We start from the raw sequence: 17,493 nt of genomic DNA, 5'->3' as shown, positions 1-17,493 counted from the left end.
TATATATATACCACAGAAGTAGTTGTCACTCCAGACAATTTGCCTTGACGAAAGATTGCAATATGGGTCGAAATACAGGCAATTCATAAACAGTATTTTAGTATTTGAGACAGTTTTGTTTATTAACACGTTGTTCTTGTATGTAGATTTTCAGAAACAAGAGAAACTTTACAAATGAGAAATTTATAAAAAGCAATAATTAATTAATTAGACTTATTACAGTCATTTAAAGTTCCATTCTTTGTTCATCATACAATTAAGAAAATATTTTTAATAATAAAAATATAATATATATTAAAATTGTATAAAAGAGGTTTTCTCAAAAATAAATGAAACATTAATGATGTATGTTAACTTCATATTTCGTGGTACGAAAACTGAAAACTATCTTATAATTATTTAATATTATTATTTGTATTCAGATTATTAATAACTTACTAAGTAAACTTTTTCACTGGTGTAGAATCTACCAGATCTTTATATGAAATATTGGCGATCAAAAGAGATTTAAAGTAGTAAACATCTATTAATTGATGGCCTACGTTTCGATGCACATTGTGCGTCTTTATCAGGGCTTAAGTCTCGAATAACAGGTTGTCTTAGAAGTACTCCTTCACTCTACTAATCCTTATATATGGATTTTCAGAAACAAGGAAAAATTCACCCTAGAACTGGCGAGAGATTTAAAAAAGAAAGTAGAAATTGATTCGTTAGATATATATAGGCTTTTTCTAAAACAAATACATTAATACATTTTTTTAAATACACATTTCATGATTAACTGAGAAAGATTCGTGGATTTTCTAAGGAGAGGCAAAAATTATTTTTTATCTCCAAATAAAGTAATAATGAAAATACCTTTTCTTTAAATATATCTATTTTTGCGTGATTCTGCCAAGAGAAAAAAACGCAATGAACCAAAAAAAAAAATGTATTGTAGTACAAAAGTAACCAAAACGTACACACCAAGTCCACAATAATCACAACTCATTTTTTCGTTTTACACTCTTCTCCAGAGAAACATCGTTCACGAACGGACTGATTAAATCGATCGGTTATCTATATTTTCTCTCCCCAAGGAGAGAACCTCGGGCGGGTCGGCCGAGAAGGATTGCCTTCTAGTATTTTATGTGTTATGATCGATCTCGTCTTATGCGATTGTGACATGGCGTAAATCCACCAGTATACACGCTATAAGTGTCTGTTTTAAAGGTGAGATAATTAAGGCATCCAAGGAAGGGGAGTGGCGGGTTCACGCTGTTTTAAAATTTTAGCCGCATTTAAATATTGCTAAATTTTAATAATATTCTACCTTAAGTCTCCTTTATATGTTTTAAATAAATGTTAAGGATATTAATGGAGTATTTTCTATGGTGTATAAAATATCAAAATGTTTTTAAGTTGAGGGCGTTTCGACCCACAATGTAGGTCTTCATTAGGGCTACAACTTTTACTTAGTTTATATTAAAGTTAATTACGTTTATAGTAAAGATAAATTTATTATCCATTTTTTGAAATTGTAAAATCTTATTTCTTAACTCTTATCATTCTCATCTTTACGATTTACTTACGATCCACATGCTACCTTCTACATTACATTTCTATTTATTAAGTAATAATAATTTACATGTTACGCTTACCATTCAATATCAGTCATTACGTCTTTTCATTTAATTAGATTAAATGATTTTTTGAATAATGTATGTTATGATATATCTGTTCACTTTAAAAAGTTAGTTAATAATTCTATTTGTATTTACCTTATCCTCTTTATTATTTTATTTAAGTTTTTGATTTGTTATATACCTTCACCTTAGTATTTTTTGTCACTCTTTTACCCTTACATTGACTCTACCTTCTATGTATCTTTTTATTGTAGTCCTGAAGAAGACCAACATCGTGGGTCGAAACGTTGGCAGAAAATAAATAAATAGTTATATATAGAAGCCCTGACCAGAGTATATCCTTAAAATATTATTTTAAAATCTGGTTATACCAATATAAAATATTTAAGACTAAGACATTTTTGTAAAATTTGAAAAGTTTAAATCCGAAAGTCAAAGTTTTTTTTATTTAAATTTAGAATATTTGAAGTGATATTGGTCCACTTTTTTTTTCTTTAAGTCTGGATAACAGATGGCCTACTAGTTTAGGCACGCACTTTAATCTCTTGTATATATCCAGTTTGTGTGTTTTGCTATGTATTTGACTTTCTAAACATCCTGGTGGCAAGAAAGTTTCGTGATCGGACGTATTTTATTTTTGGATGATTTAAAAAAATTTCAGAGTTTACTGATCCTAAAAATTATTTAGGGGAAAATGGTGACCTCTTACTAGGTCTATTGATCTCTTAAACTGTTTAAATGTGTTTGTCGAACTCTATGAGTAGGTTTTGAATTAAATGTACTATAGAGACTTATAAAAAGATCTTCCGTAGCTGAGAGACAGTCATAACCCTTCCCAAACGTCTTTTGTGTTTGTCTACTGATGGATCCCAAATAAACTAGATGAACTGCAAAATTTTAGTTAGTTTTTAGTTGATTACTCGCCCAAACGTTTTCAAAAAACTTACTTCACCTTCTGTTACAATATTTGTATCAGAACTTCACCTACAAGCTCGAATACAAGCTACAATTTTTAGAATACTTAGATTTTTAGGTTATGTTCAATGTTTTGTAGAAGAACTCATCAAGAAATTGAAAAACTAAGAACCTTATTATAGTCTTATTTTGGACTAAAATTATATTACTTAAAAAAGAGCCGTAATGCAACTCTTGTTAGGACGTGACATGTTTGATTCTACAAATTTTTTAATCGCAGACCATTTATTGGATCATAAACAAATTTTAATTGTAAATTTGTACTAAAATCTTGGTATGATGATTTTCAAACACTTTCACCATAATATAAAAACATTCATATAAAATAATAATATGTTATTATTTTAATAATTATAATTATATATTATAACCAAATCCGATGAAGATACCGAAACCCAAACATAATTTTTTTGATATCCCTGTGAGTATATTGCTAAATAGACATTGCAATTTTTATATATAATTTGTTTTTTATCAGAATGGTGAATATGTTATATTCCTAATAAATGCACTACCAATAAGTAAACAGAAGTTTTTACCAATAAATAACTAATATCTATTAATTTATTAATTAAATCATCGCTCTATTAAATGCATTTAACTAATCCGTCATCTATTTTCCATTGATTTAACAACTCTCATAATAATAGCTGTCTGTTTTCATTTTGTAAATTTTATATAAATGTTGTGATTTACCTCTAAAAAAATAGGAAAAAGAATTATTAGTATATTTAGACTGTAAATATAATTTTGATACAAAATATATCCAAAAGAACGATTATTCGAATAGACTTCATTTTATACGTTTCATTTAATAGGTCCTCTATATTTAATAAAATGCCTGTTACATTGTAAACATGTATTTACATTTCTCATTATTTCAACAGCTATTATAATAGTAAATGGTTTTTTTCGTTCCTTAAAATTTATTTTTATATTTATTACTTTTTATATAAACTATTTTAATATATATTACTTATTATTTTTATGTACGCATTATTTTTTATATCAATTATTTGTATATCTATTACTTATTAGAATTATTATTTTCACCATTTTCATTACATTTTTATATATTTATCACTTTATACAAACATTATTTTAATATTAATTACTAGTTTTTAATATCTATTACTTATAAATATTTACTGAGTTGTGCTTTTAGATTTTAATTAAATATACCTAAATGCTAGGATGTTAGATTTCTATGTGTTACTAAATATAAAATTTTTACTGTTTCTATTGTAGATTGTAATTATATCTTATATTTTTTATTGGAGAGAAAAAAATATACTGGATTAAAAAAGAAAGAAAATTATATTTAGAGATGTTTAGGAAAACAATAGAAAAAAAAATAGAATAATAAATTTGAAAAAAAATAACTAAAATCGTATATTACTATTATGTTTTAAATTAATTATGCTATACCTGTCCATTTTAAGTTTCAAAAAGAAATTATTTTACTAGTGATATGTAAGATTCTTTATCTATCTGAATGTTGTAGTTTGTTTTATTTACATGATACACAAAGAATAGTATCACAAACAGTTTTGTAAAATTATGAGTGTTTTATAAGTTAAATAAATATAAATATAAAATAACCCCAAAAAGAAGATTTTTGGGATAGCTTGGTTCAATTGATTCCCAGAGTTTTGTGGGACTGAGATAGTATTTATCTGAAATTATATATATTTTTTAATTTTATAGATTTACTGTGAAAGGTAAAACAGAAATGTATTTCTAAACTATATATTTTAATTTTCTAATTAAAAATATTTCGGTGACTCACATATAAATACAGCTGAAGAAATGATAGATATCTTCTATATAACTATGTCATAGACGATCGAACACCAAGACGTACGAGAGAGATACACAAGATACACACGACCGCACTCACAAAGAGCAAAGGCTGCACTGACCCCAGCCCGCTGATAACAGGTGGGGTCCTCACGACCCTGCTGCTCTCTGGAGCCAACAAATAGCTATTTAGTCTAGTCTTTATTTAACTAATCAATCTAGTCCTCCTTCAATAATCGATTTGTCTTCATTGGATATTGATGAACCACGCTTTGAAGTTCAGCGAAAAATTTCGACTCCATATAGGAGACCAATTTATTTTAAAATAACTCAGAAAACGTGAGACTTGAAAAAGAACACATCACTGCCATATAGCACGAATTAAAAAAAGCTTGCTTGTGTTATTTTATATTTCCTCGAAGAATTTAACTGATGAAAGATAATTCGTTTCAATCTCGATATCCAATCTCTATTAGATATCAAGGCGGTTTTTGATGTCATTTGGCATCTTTGGTTAATTTATACATATTTTAAACAACTTTATTGTGGTTGTTTGTTTCTTTATTATCTTTTTAGTTATTAATTTTCAATCAAAATTATGAAAGATTTATTCTATATTTTTTCCACATATTCCTCTTCATTCCTGTCACAATACTAAAATATATACAACTCGTAGAAGAATTTGTTGCTATTTATTTAATTTTTTTTTCTCCATCATTTTAATTGATTTATAATTAATGCATATAGTTAAAACAATATAAAAAACAAAAAATTTCCGGAAAAACATATTTTACCTTTTTGTACAACCTGTTGTAATTAATTTTGATATAGCCTTATTATTTACGGTGGGCTTCTAGAAGGTATTTTAATAGTGATTTACAAATAACAAGCGACTTTCTAAATCATTATTTTCATACAAAATAATCAAAGTAAATTGGTTCATTAATATAATATAAATAAATTTCTTGTTCGGGTGTAAGTAATTAATTTAAAACACAAACTTTATTTGATCCATTATTTTATTCTTTTACAAAGTATAGGTCCATGAAGGATCTCCTTATTAAAGAGTCCTTAAAATTAATATATCTAAAATCGATTCATTAACATTTGTAGTTTTATTTCCATAAGTTTAACTATTTACCACGTTTGCCTGTTTTTAATCAAACCTGCTATGTTTTTAGTGAAAGTAGAATTTTTATGATAAAAAATAGGCTAATGTGTTTAATAGTTATAGTTAGCTATTAATGATTAATAGCTATTAATGGTTAATAACTAATGTGTTTAGTAGTTAAAGTTAATTGCTATTAATGGTTAATAGTTAATGTGTTTAATAGTCAAAGTTAATTTTGGACAATTGGTCCCCGTAAGAATAACAATTTGAAACAATTTCAACATCATTTGTCTAACTTCATTTACTGATTTTAAACAAAATTAAATAAAACTATAATGATAATTATATGCATGATATATAAACAAAAGATACATATTTATGCAAGTTTACATTGATATTTAGTGGTTATAAGTTTACGGAACTTTGATAATCAAGAAGATGAATATATATTAGATGTTTAATGATGCTGTGAAGGAAGCTTTACTGATGGATATGAGGAGTTCCAAATGGTAAGGAGTTCCAAAATGAGGTAACTTGAACGGTAAAGGATTTTTAATAGGAAACAGTTCTCTATGAAAAGGGATGTACAAATCGGTTAGTTGGGACCTTTTATTGCCCGTTATGGATAATCACACTTCAGCCCTATATAATTACAGTTATACTGTCATTAGACACCTAACATTAAAGAAACATTCATTGCTAAATACGTCGATGAAGTGCTTCTTCACTACAGTCTACAAAAGAGTTTATAAAACGTGGCAAATGGATTTTTCCACCAGTTCACCAAATGGATGCTGCATTGAGACATCACATCCGGTTACAATCTAAACCTTTCAAGGAGTCTGCAATTATCGATATATTGTTGTGTGTCAAAGATAAAACGAATTCAAGTGCTAATGCTATTGCATTGAGTTCGGCAGTGAATATGTTGCGTAGTGTGAGGAGTTAAATTTTGTGCATTGAATCATCGGTTACGAAGGATGATGCTGATGATTGGTCTGATTTAGATTCATCTATATAGATTAAAAGGATTCATGTTTTGCAATGAAGACGAGAAACGTGGGCGTTATATTCAGCTGATTCGGTATTATTTTTAGAGTATTTGGACAAGAATAGAATTATTTTTGGACGTTGGAGGCTCCATCGGGGATAATTGTTTTCGGATTTGTCAATTGCTATTGTTTTCAGAAAAGAGATAGACGAGGAGGTTTTGATAACGAAAGTGTTAAACTTGGTTTTTGTCTAAGAGAAATGAAAAATTTTGAGTTGAATATATTATTTGTTTTTAATTTTAAGCAATTTTCGATTAACAAAATCGTTGCCTTTATAAGCGTTACTTTAACTTAAATTACTCAGAACTGGTGTAACTCAGGCTGAAAAAAGTAAAACTAATTTATTTAAGAATACGGCCAAAATATTGTGTTGAGTAACCGTCAGATGAAATTTTGATCCAAAATATAACATCAAAATTACCAATTTTCAATATTTGAATGCAGATTACTCCAAGAAGGAATCTAATATCGGGCTAAATACTATGGAGTGTTTAGTAACCTAGATATGCTGTATTTTAAAATTGGCTTCCTTTTCAAGTATGTTATGATTTTTCAAAAATTGAAAATATAAAAAAATCCATGTATTGATGCCTTGTATACATACTTGCAGCTAAATTGTTTGCAAAATATGAATTTTTACAGAAAAACTCACTATTTTAGGGCATACTACTTTGTAAATTTTGTGGTTGAGTTTTTTATTTATTTATAGGCATTTACAAGTGTATTTGAATAAAAATAAATGTAGTAAATTTGATGTTAGATTATAATGGTATGAAGAGAAACTACCCATTGATAGCACTCTAATAATATTTCTACACTAGAAGGTCTCGAGGTCATCTTCTTTTCAGACGTCTCGGAGAATTGGAAGAAGAAGCAAGGTTAGAAACTTGTGGGTTTGGGTGTTTCGGGAGTTTTTAATGGAAGGAATAATACCTGGTTCGGACTAGGTCGGTTACATATGGAACATTAAAGTCTTTATATAAGATTTTATTTGTGATAATGTAGCAAGCATTGAGGATTTTATGAACGATTTTGCAAGGATGATACGAAGCTCAACTCCATATGTCCAAATATGCCATAGATCAATTTTGTAATGGATTGGAAGTTTAGACCGTTTGTCTAGTAAGTGCTGTAATATTCGAAATCGATGTGGAGTTTCCTGTCTTTTCAGTCTTGTGTGAGGATTCCAGGTTAGTCGTTTGTCCAGATGTAGCGAGTCTGTTCTACAGAGGTAAGAGCAGCATTATTAAAGGTTACTGTAGGACAGTCGGCTGGACAAAGGGTAAAAGTGATTTGATGGGATTTGTTGGTATTTATTTTATCCTTCAATTTCGACAGCATTCGAGGGTTGCGATATGGGATTGGGGAGTTTGATATGCAATTATTATTAACTGCGAGCTCACATGTATCATCGGCATACGTGATGAGGATAGTGCTAAGATTGGCTAGAATGTCAGTTATATATACTGTGTAAAGGATAGGACCGAATATCTTGCCTTGAGGGACACCAGCGGACATGGTTGAACTTTTTCCAGGATTCGAAGTTTTAAAACCTTTAAAACTTTTTTAACTTTTCAATTATTAAAGCTGATAAAACATGAATGAATCCAATCTCCGGCTTAATATTTTGGTGTGAGTGTAACAACCTACATATACTGTATTTAAAAAATGTATTAACCACCTGATTAGTTTGCTTTTCAGGTAATGGTTTTGAAAAAAACAAACTCCAAATTGGGACGCCTAGTATCTTGATAGACTAAAAATTTGAAAATTTTACAGCTAAATCCTCTATTGTGTTTTATGAGATCTTTATAAATTTCAAGTTTGAGAGTCGTTTCAAGTAAATCTACTCGTTGATTTTTTTATTTTAACTTTTACCCATACTATTGCAAATCAATAGTTAGATAGCTAAAAGGTAATTGAATCGTGAATAAAAGTTGTTTGCAAACTGGCTTTACGGATATTTAGAGTTATACATCACTTCCATTCGCTAATTGTCAAGTTACTTAATCTTATCTGGCCTTTACTAATTGTCAGTTGGATAATGGAAGTATCGGTAAATAATAGATTAGTGTCAACAGATCCATGGCCTTTCTCCTATTTTGTAAAAAAATATATTATGAAAATAACAAAAATAAATAAATAAGAAAAAAGAACAAGGAAAAAACACTCTCAGCCACCCTCATTAAATCCGAAGCACTTCACTTTCATGCACAACTAATGAGTCATCTCTATAATCTTTACATATCCTCAAAGAGCAAATCGTTTTTAAAAAGGATTCCTTGCGTTCCTTAGAAATAGTTATTATATATTTTTTTTTTACCTTTCACATTCTTCTCCTTCCGCAGATTAATTTCTATTACCCGAAGAGACAATTGCATAAGCTTCGTTATATAAAAACTTAGATAGATAAAATTTATTATACAGGAAACTTTTGTTTATACCACAGTCGGTTCATAACCTTTTGAGGAAACATATTTATATCAGGCCAGCAAAAAAACTAACTGTAGAAACTAATAAGTTAGTAAAAAAAAATTAATAAAAATATGAATTAGGTATTAATTTCTTGTGAGAGTAAAAAGTTTGATTTAAACAATATATTTAACTCCAAATATGAATAGAACCACATAATCATGTTCAGAAAATCATAGTTGATCAATGATTCAGTCTACTATCCATTTTAAAATTACTTCTCAACATTCTATCATGTACTAAAAATTCGCATATTCAACAATTACCCACGCTATTATAATTACAATAATATGATTGAAACATTCAGTCTATTATATTATAAAATGTTACTTTAAAAGATTAAAATTATGTTAAAAATGAGTAATGACTAATTATATTTATATCTGGTGAATTATAGTTACGTCATACAAATTATATGACTTACTATACCAATTGATAAAAATTTAGTTCGTGATTACACTTTATATATATTGGGGTTGTAGATGAGAAATGTAAATTTTTAGGCATAGCATTATGTATAGTCCAAACTAACTTAAAAACATTCCACATATGTGTGCGTTTTTCAAACTCTCGCGCTTCTAAAAATACAGTATTATAAAATAAAACCTTGCGTATCAATGTGTTAGTAGTTATCCTTCATATATTTTACAATAATGTTATTATCAAAATATGGAGGTATGAGCAAAAAATTTATATACGTTGCGTACCACGTGAGGCGCAATTGAAACCGGGTAGTGCGAAATTGGAAAGAATTGACATATAATTTATAAAAAAAATCAAAACTACAATACCTTTTACAGGTTCAAAACAGAAACAAAAATACCATAATTAGAAAATGACTCAACTTCCTTTACTATTATTGAAACATAAATAGATGTAATATCCTTCAATTGATAAAACTATAACCATATGCTTCTAAAGATTAGTTGGAATGAAAATTTTGAAATGCTTTTTCATAAAATCTTGGAGCATGATAACAAATATTTTAAATTATTTGATGGTATTTTATATCACCTAGCCTCGTCACCTTAAACACTCGTCTTTTTAGAAAATAGTCCATGGTTTTGAAGATAAACAATTGATTGCTAGTTGCTTTAATGGTTTAGTAGTAAAGTCAAAATAGATACTTAATTCTAGCATTCAAAAAATAAAATAGTGAACGGTTTTATATTGTTTTGTGAACGGTTTTGAGATGGATATAGTTTCAGAGATACTGGTAAGACAAATATCTATCACACACCCTGAATTTGTCTCTTAAGAGTTTGTTATAAAAAAAAATATATAAATAATAATAATAAATAAAAATAAAAGGAATATATTTTATATATATTTTTTTAATTTGTCAAATACAATGAAATAAGACATATTTTATTGTCCAACATGATATCAACGTACTAAAATTCCTCATTATATTGTTGTTGTTTTGTTTTTTTATCATAATCAATTCAGAAAGCAAATTAAGTTTTTATGAGTGTTTTTTATACTTGTTCAATTTGTCTCACAATTTATTGCGAATTGATGAACATGAGGAATAGGAAGTCGATACAAATACAGTTAATTTCGAATAACCTGGAAAATATCCTAAAAGAGCCTGTTTTAACAAGGCTGATTCAAGATGTTTTTTCTTGAAACAGACTGAGAAAAAAAAACAAGACCAGAAAATATTCGCCTTTGCTAAGACACGTGTTGCCCAAGCGATAAGAAACTACTTGTTCGAACGCCAGCAGAATACAGATTGATTTCTTTCTTTTACCATAAAACGTCCCAACCCAGCTTGGTATGTAATGGCGTGGAAAGAAAATGTGTTGAATTGTCTTGGAGTAATATTCTATTTATTTTTTTGTGTATGTTTTTTTACTGTTGATGTGAGATGTGCTGACTTCATTAACTGTATTGATGTGATGGCATCCTTTTCTATCCTACAATTGCGAGTTATAGTTACAAGTATTTGAAAGGATTAAGCCTTTGGAATCTTCCAGTTATATTTTAAATATATTTTTTCTCATTATTTCACTAAATGTATATGAGTGATTGGCTCTGTAAAAAAGGATGTATCCTTTGGACAGCTGGTGGTCAGGCTATTTACCTAACTTTGGATCCCCTGGGATGGTGGCCCTTCGGAGGGTGCGTCGTATGATTTCATGTAGGAATAAGTGTAAAGTGCACAGTCCCGCTCTGTTGTATGATGCCTTGCACTGAACTTGGGGGTCTGTGGAAGATTTGAAAAGTGGAAAATTGAGCATTTTCAAGAGATACTTTTCTTTGATTTTTGATCAGCGAAATAATGAATAACTCCTTAAAAGTCCATTTATTTTAGAACATCAGTTTCTATCAACATAAGTTATAATTGCTCAATCTTTCTTGAAGCATTTTTCAATTTGTTCTTGAATCGTTTTAATTTATAAATCACAGTAGTTAAGAGGCACAGTAGGGCGATGGGCTAAATATGACACTAGTTGGAGCAAAATACTTTTTTCTACGTATTTATGGGGACACCACAGACGATGCTAAATTTAATTAAATTGTACATAATGCGATTATTGACTGCTTGGCGGGTTGAAAAACAGCCAAATTTGGAGACTGCTTGGTCTACTTGTAGTGCTATCAATAGTGCTATATAAAAGCCAGGGAGGCCCGTAAATCGCAAGGCCCAGTGGGCCCTATGTGTAAATATGGAACTGGGACCTAGTCTCTGCGGTTGACATTAACAGATAAACAGGGTCTGTTCCATCTATCTGTTAGGTCTCACGCACTTCACTTTGGGAAACCGGGAATGAAACCATGAGTGCTGGACCAGAGGACTGGGAGAGACTACTGGACGAATGTTGAGGGCCAGAAAAGCTGAACCTTCCCGACGGATACGAAAGAATAAGGTGCAGCTTTATCATTGCTCGATAGTGCTCAACCGAAGGCTGGGTGCACGACAGATAACCCTAAATTAAATTATATTGTTCCCAACATTAAATAAATCATATAATAATGCATAATTCATGTTGTCAGAATGAAAGAACACCGAAATCCACCAAAGACCATGGATTATGCCACTGAGAGTTAAAGACCTCGAGGCCGATTCTAATATCGTACCTGGAATAAATCCATCATTTGTGCAAAAGAAGAGAAAAACATATCCACCAAGCCAAAAACATGACAAGAAAACGAAAGCAATGTTAGTTCTGGTTAAATGCTCCTCCACGCTAATGGATACTGTAGGCTGCCGCAAAAGAAGAAACTCTATTAGTCGTCAACTTATCAATAGAAAGTAATTAGTCTTCAGATTAGTAATATTAACTAATTTGTCTTCAGAAATTATTACATCAACAATTTTAGTCTTCCCCTCGAAATTAAATATAAGGTTGGGGAAAAATAAATCCATTATTTTTACGTGAAATTATAAAGTCTTGAATCCCTAACATGTTTCGGATTGACCAATTTCAAATATGCACCATATTGTCCAATAATTTGTTGCCATTTTAAAGGTAGCTTCATAATGCCTCTCTCATAGAAGTCTTCGTCCCTATTGCCCGAAAAGCTCTAATAACCGATTTTCACAGTCTTCTCTTGATGCCAGTTTCCTATCACCAAGAAAGATGATAATCGCTTGGTGTCAAGGCCGGACTATATGATGGATGCATCAAAACTTCCCAACTAAGCTCCCGCAGTCTCTGGTGAGTCACTATAGGTGTGTGTGGCCTGGCGTTGTCTTGATGGAACACGACACCTCTTCTGTTGACCAACTCTGGTGAATCGCTAGCTTCAAACGGTCCAGTTGTTGGCAATAAAGATCCGAATTAAGTGTTTGGCCATATGGAAGCAACTCATAATAAATGATTCCTTTGCAGTCCTACCAAATGCACAGCAGACCCTTCCTGGCCGTTAGACCTGGTTTGGCCGTAAACACCATTCACAATTTCAGCCGCCTGGCTTGCATTTTCGCCTTTATAAAAGAAAAACTGAAAAAAATGTATCAAATTTTTCTTTTTTTTGTCGACTACCATCTTTAACACTCTGTAACACAACTGAATGGACCAAACAAAAAACAGCAAATGAACTCTTTTAGTGCGAAATGTAACATTGACTACGATCATAAATCTGAAAATGTTTGATCAATACTTCACGAGATATCGATCGCTACAGCCATCTATCGAAAAAATAATGGATTTCTGTTTCTCCAACCTAATATTATTTACTATTTATTATAGTTATCAATATTAACTTGAGAATGTTTAAGAGAGAACAAAATATACTTAAAATAAAATACAATTATTGTTGGATTGATTATTAAATTTTGTTTAATTTAGGATTTTCCATTAAGCAATGGGTTTGCTTAACTCAAATTCTGTATGGCTTTCTTCCAGATCACCATATCCAAGGTTCATTCCTCACAGCATTGATTCTTCTATATAATTGTCCCAGGTTTTCCTTGGTCTGGTCTACCTCGTCCTCTTCTACCATTCATTTCCATAAATTAAGGGAGTTCGCCTCCCTTATTAATCGTGTTTCGAGCGTTCTTTTTAAATAACCTAACCTTCCTCAATTTCTTCCAGAATATTTTTTTTTTTTTTCAACTTCTATTTTTGCTCTTATCACTACATTTCTTACTTTATCCATTCTGGATATTCCTGCTGATCGTCACTGGCAGTCTATTTATATATCTAGAAGTTTCTCCCTTTGATCGCCTTTTATAATTCAAGGCTCTAGTCCATACGCCATAGTGATCAATATTGTATTTTTATATATATTTCTTTTGGTTTTAAAAATAATATTTTTACTCCATAATACTGAATAGAGCATTGATTTTACTTTTTACCATCTGAAATATTTTTTTTCCATGTCGCAAGAACCTTTTAATGCAATAATAGAGCGTATATATTTAAATTATTAGACTATTTTAAACGTCTTCTCGGCATTAATTACCAAACCCTTTTGTTTTATTCACAACATGTAAATCTTCTAGATCTTAGGCAATAATAACGTGGTAGTCCGTAAATAATATGTTAGAGGAATACTTCTCTCAATGGAATCTCTATTGGTTTACATTTTTTTTCCTATAAATATATTTGAAGATAAACCTTGAACTGGACTAGGCTCGATATTAGAAATACTCCTTAAATTTATATTTGTAAATTGCACTAACCTATTTCAATGAAGAAAGAAGTAATTAACTCTAGGAATAAGAAAAAAAAAGTTAAAATTGTCTTTATCAAATTAGAATAATGAAAAATCAACACTGTTTCAGTTATTTTACAAAATATATTTTCGTCAATTGCTTATTTAACATAGACACCTAAATTTTTAAGAAGTTATTTATAGTGCACTCTGACTTCCTTGTAATTATATATACGTCAACAATATGAATATGTGGCACTGACAACGATCAATTTCAGTCCATAAAATGAGTTTTGAGAATCCTTTGTAAACGAGTAAATTACTGATAATGGAGGTAAGAGTGTGTAAACCATATCTATTATGCCGAATCCACTTTATGATCAATAACTCCTCAGATATACTCAATCCTACCATCAGTCCACAACATGATTCGAAACCGAAGACTGGAGACGTTCCTTGCTCCGATTGTAGCCATGCAATGGTTGGGCCTTTCTCCAGGCTCTGATAAATTTACTTCTAAGAGGATCACATCTATTTCTTTTATGACTCTCCTCATTCTATTATTGACAGCCGGCTTCAACAACAGCGTATTTTTTGTTTCTGTTCTCTGTAGTGGTTTAGCTAACCTCTACTACATAGGTCGCAACATATTCGATTACGAAGACTTTGGAAGTTTACTAGAAACTTACCAAAAAATGAACAGCCCTTATACATTCAGCTGGACTTTCGTCTTTCTTCCTTTAGACATAGTGATGAAGATGATGGTTTGCTACTTTCAAGGAGTCGTCATATCTGACATTCTCCTCCTCATCCACTTCTTCAAAACAATAGAAATCGATATTTTAGTGTACATTCTCAGGTAGAGTTTAATAGCAATACAGAGTATTGATGAAAAAAGGTCTCGTCGGTGGTTAAAAATGGTAGCTCAAAATAGTCCAGAGCATTTATTATACCGCAACGTTTATTATTAACATTTGATGTTTTAACAATATGTTATTTGACCGTTTGTTATAACCTTGCATTATTACGTGAATATTTTATTCTTCTAATTTATTACTGTATTTATTATTTATAGGTTATTCTGTTTATCTTATTTTCATTTTCTTTTAATTTACGTTGTTCATGTTTATATGACACAATATTTTTTACATCTTCTGTAGTTTACACAGTCCTTCCATAGTTTACAATATATTTTTGTGCTATCTTATAGTCCCATCATAGGCTTACACTCCAATAATATGCAAATAGTCAATGTAGTCCAAGAGCCTAATAAAGATGAAAAAAAAAAAGAGTTATTTTATCCCAATTTTTTACTTTAATTAAAACCTAATTTTAATTATATTAAAACTTTAATTTAAACTTTTAATAGTTTAGAGTCAAAATTTTTGTTTTTGCCAACCATGATAGGGAGAATAAAATGGTGGCTGTTCTAGAAATTAAAAAAAATTATTTTTGAGATCTTTAAAGTAAACAAAAATTATTTTCTATGATACAATGATTCAATTTTTAGATCGGCAGTACAACGGGTACAGTAAATATCCTTACAATGAGGCATTCATTTAAGGTACACGAAGATTATTCAAATAAATTCTCAAAATATTTATTTTTCATTATCTAGAAAAAATGTTGCTTTCTGAAAAACTGTGTGTCAGAATATTTTTCTACTTTAAAAGATATGCTCTCAGGTTTTCATATTGTAAGTAGAATGATAGATAAGGAAAAGTTTTAGGTTTTTTTCTTGAATAATCTTTCTGGGTCTTACACCTTAAATACTTCAATACTTAATTTTAATGAAATTTAATGTACCCGTTGTACAGTCTAGGTAAAAATTGAATAATTTAAAATAAAATGAAATCATGTGCAAATATTTTTTACCTAAAAGTCTAACTTCTGGAACAGCCGCCATTTTTTATTATCAATTTCAACTTTAAATTGTGTATAGTTTTCTTTAATTAATTAGAAATTGTTATGAAATAATGCAATTCGACTAATATAGGGGAGTATGTCGTTTGTAAAAGGTGTATATTTTCTACTCATCAGTCCCGATAGGCTTATTTGAATAAGAACCAGGGACAGGTCCTACATTGCCTAACTTGCATTGACCCACAATAGATTTCTGTGAACTAGTATACATTAATGATATATGTTAGCTATTAACAACACCAAATCAAGTAAATCTCCTACAAGGTTATTGAATTAAGGTATGGAATTCAAAGAATTCGTTTAGTATTTGCAATGGGTATTTGATATGGAATTTTTATTTTTGGTAGAGCTTCTGAATAAAAAAATTAACTTTTAAAAGTTACAATAATGTGAAAAGAATATTTTATTATTTTTTTCCTTAGATGTTTTATTATCTCCAACTGCAGGAGTAAAGATTTTTTTGCTTTAATGGATTTAGGTGTCAGAGTGAATTGCTGAAAAATGGAGAACTAAATGATTACAGATTGATTAACAGAAGTTTGGGTTTTCTGAGGTCCTACCTGCTTAAGCATCTGCCTGTAACTTGTTTTTTATATTTTCTCTGGTGCTCCAATGGTGCCTTCATAGGAATCAAAAGCTTTTCCAAGATCTTGCTTACTCCAGATGGTTCCATTCTCGAATGTACCTGCTACTGGACATCATTTTTTTTCAGCATTCTCTCCATGGTGGCACTAATATCAAGTTACAATGGTATTGAGGAACAGGTAATAAAAAGCATTTAATAATTATTCCAAATTTCTGTAATATTTAATTTATTTATTTCAATACATAGAAGGTAGAATTTGAAGATAGACTCTACTGGAGACTGGTATCTTCTTCTCAAGTATGGAACTCGATCAGTGTAAGTCATAAATTATTTATTCACTTAGCAAAGTATAAGAAATGTGATCTGACCTTGGCTCTGTTTCATAATGAAAGACAATAGTTTAGTCCATAAATATTCTGACTAAAATTACTAACACTAGTACTTACTTCGTCATGATGGGGACACCTATTAGTGATGTTATAGGAATTAAAAAGTATAAAGTACAATTTAGCCTTGTACCAGTTAGTGGAATGGTATTATGTAAGTTCTAAAAGAATAATAGTAATAAGACTTTATAAAGAAACGGGGTCTAGAGGGCAACATCTGTCAGTCTGTGCCAAGATAATAAAAATAAAATTAATTATTTATTTGTGACACCATTTATTATTTGGGTATTGTGGATGGCTGCAACGGCTTGTAAGCTATAACCATACTATTTTAAAAAAAATATTTCTAGAGATATAAATAATGATTTAACTTATGTAGCACAGCTATTAAAATTAAAATAAATGAAAAACCTGAAATATACGTGATATAAGCAAGACAATATTTTTTATTTATTTA

At 29.9% G+C, this 17,493-nt stretch overlaps 1 long non-coding RNA gene across 1 annotated transcript in view; it reads right to left on the bottom strand.

The window, feature by feature from the left end:
• LOC136795648 (uncharacterized) overlaps nucleotides 1-4,501 on the bottom strand; it is a 149,302-nt gene extending 144,801 nt beyond the window's left edge. The window contains exon 1 of the long non-coding RNA XR_010843281.1: nucleotides 4,390-4,501. This is a non-coding gene — a long non-coding RNA (uncharacterized lncRNA). The remainder of the gene's footprint in view (nucleotides 1-4,389) is intronic.
• Between the last annotated feature and the right edge of the window lie 12,992 nt (nucleotides 4,502-17,493).

The sequence above is a fragment of the Halyomorpha halys genome, unplaced genomic scaffold, assembly GCF_000696795.3.
Source record: "Halyomorpha halys isolate HHAL.00 unplaced genomic scaffold, Hhal_1.1 Scaffold1363.1, whole genome shotgun sequence".
In the NCBI taxonomy this organism is placed as follows: domain Eukaryota; kingdom Metazoa; phylum Arthropoda; class Insecta; order Hemiptera; family Pentatomidae; genus Halyomorpha; species Halyomorpha halys.
This window is presented reverse-complemented; position numbering and strand designations above follow the sequence as displayed.